Source organism: Penaeus vannamei, chromosome 8 (assembly GCF_042767895.1).
Source record: "Penaeus vannamei isolate JL-2024 chromosome 8, ASM4276789v1, whole genome shotgun sequence".
Classification (NCBI taxonomy): domain Eukaryota; kingdom Metazoa; phylum Arthropoda; class Malacostraca; order Decapoda; family Penaeidae; genus Penaeus; species Penaeus vannamei.
This window is the reverse complement of record NC_091556.1, coordinates 8955592-8958091: the sequence shown is the minus strand read 5'-3', so window position 1 is coordinate 8958091 and position 2500 is coordinate 8955592. Positions and strand designations below refer to the sequence as shown.

At 33.3% G+C, this 2500-nt stretch overlaps 1 pseudogene; it reads left to right on the top strand.

The window, feature by feature from the left end:
* Positions 1–2500, top strand: part of LOC138862294 (histone-lysine N-methyltransferase eggless-like) — a 19885-nt pseudogene that overhangs the window by 13657 nt on the left and 3728 nt on the right.

Sequence of the window (2500 nt, the reverse complement as noted above, 5' to 3'; positions counted from 1 at the left end):
CAACTCTAGTAAAGTGATAATGCTTATCTATATTCTCCAAAACAGACATATTGTGAAGCAGCGTCGAAGAACAATGGGACGGAATGAAGTTTATTATGTAGCTCCTTGCGGTAGACGACTGCGCAGTGTAGAAGAAGTCTTCCGCTATCTCCTTGATACTGAATCCAACCTTGAGATTGACTGTTTCTCCTTTGAATTGGCAGTGGATACCTCTCATGAATGGGAACCATTCAAAAAGATTGTCAACATTGATGTAAGTATTCTTTGAGGTTAGAATGTATGGCAACAATATTCATGAGTATTTCAATGATTTTTTAAGTTTCTTCTTCTTCTTTCTTTTTTCTTGCCCATTTGTGATACTTTTGTTTTTTAAGGTATATTTTGAGTTGTTGTTATTGTTATTGTTATTATTACTCTTATTATTGTTATTATTATTATTATTATTATTTTTATTATTATTATTTTGTACTGGTGATATTTTGTTGCTATGATTTATTATGCTTTGGAGATGATTTTATGGATGTTATTATTATTTGTTGTAAGACATATTTTCATTATAATTCTTTGCAGAAGATTATTATTTGCATTATTATTGTTTTATTAGTATCATGATTATTATAGTTTTTTTTTTCTTCTCTTTTCTTTTCTTTATTAATGCTTATTATCTATTGAAGAATTTGTTAATATCAATCTTTCTTCTTCTTCTTCTTCCACTTCTTCATCTTCTACTGTTAAAACCTGTCAGTGCCCTCTGCCATGAGATGACAGAATATTGGCTGAGAAAGGTCCCTGGCCTTCAGAATTCTTTTGAAATGCTGGACTGGCAACTCCCTCCAGATCTACTGTGAATTCTGAAATCCCATTTCTTTTTCTTCTTCTTCTTCTTCTTCTTCTTCTTCTGCTTCTTCTTCTTCTTGTGAGGAACTTAAATTGGAAGAGTTAATGTTATTCAAGATTACTTACCAAAAATGTTTCCGTTATTGTTATTGTTAATTTCTCTACAGTCAGTTAATTTTACTGCATCTTCATATTCTTCTATCCCTCAGGACTATGATTTTTTCTTCTTCATCTTCTTTTCTCCCTTTTGGGGGAATTTCCATTAAACATAAAAGGCTTTGATCATTTCTTTTCACTTTTTTAGGTTTTATGGGCATTTTAAACTCTGTTTAATATTTGGCAGTTTATTTTTGTTATCACTTCTAGTATGGATGATGATATTTGTCACTGTCATGATTTTTATTATGATAACAAGATGACTTCTAATGGTTCATCTATATCTACTTCTCAGGATGTGTCCCTTGGAGAAGAAAATGTACAGATCTCGTGCGTCAATTCCTTGGACGAAACCGCCCCTCAGACTCTAGTATACAGCAATGTTCGCCTTCCAACAGAACATGTTCCACTCAACCTAGATCCAGAATTCTTAGTCTGTTGCGACTGTATAGATGATTGCCAGGTAAGAATTTGAGATTATTGGTTTCAACACCCATGATTTTTTTTGTGTTCCTGCTTCTCTTTTATGTTTTTCTTTATGCCAGTGTATTTTATTATTTTTGTTACTGACCTAGTGGCTCCCGTCCTGGCTAAAATGTCGAAAGGCCTTCAGAGGTTACACTTGAATGTGATATGCCATGCCAAATGTAGGCAATTGGCACAAGTAGCACTGTGACATATCTGCATTAATTAAAGTTCTGGCTTATGGCTGTGTGAAATACTGAAGCCTGAGTGCTTTTCCAAAATCCCTACAAAAGTATCCAATAGTATTCTTAAGTCTATATTCTAAAGCATGCTAAGCAATATAATTGGATTGAGGTAATAGAAGCATGATGTAATTATTACCAGTGAGATGGCTGTTTTCAGGATAGCACAACGTACATGAAGTAAAGTATTACTGCTGATGATAGGGAAAAAAATCATCATTGGTTATGTGTGGTAAAATTTTCACTTTAAAGTCATGGAACAAACACTACTATTTAGTATGTACGATTTTAGAGAGTGGGAGAACATTGATGAAATCCGGGTGGATTTTTTACATTTACATTATTGAGGGTTATTTTTTGCATTATTTTGTTTGTCATTTTATTATAAACAATGAATAAGATAAATCACTTTCTTTCAGGACAAATCAAAATGCCCTTGTTGGCAGTTGACAATCCAAGGAACCCGCATTTTGGATCGCTCCGAGAACCCCAATACAGGTTATCATTACCGCAGATTGTCTGAACAAGTACAAAGCGGTATTTATGAGTGCAATTCTAGGTATGTTTTTTATGTGTATTTTGTACTATCTCTTGCAATTTTAGGAATGATATAAGTATTCTGTAAATAGGTAATTCACAGTCAGACTTCTCAGTTTTGCTAAAGCATATTCTGCAACTGTATTGTTTGTTAATACTGTTTTCCTATCTTCAGTCATTTTCAATATAAAGTAACCTTACAGATGTAAGTGCAGCAACATGTGCTTAAATCGTGTTGTGCAACACCCGCTGAGACTAAAGTT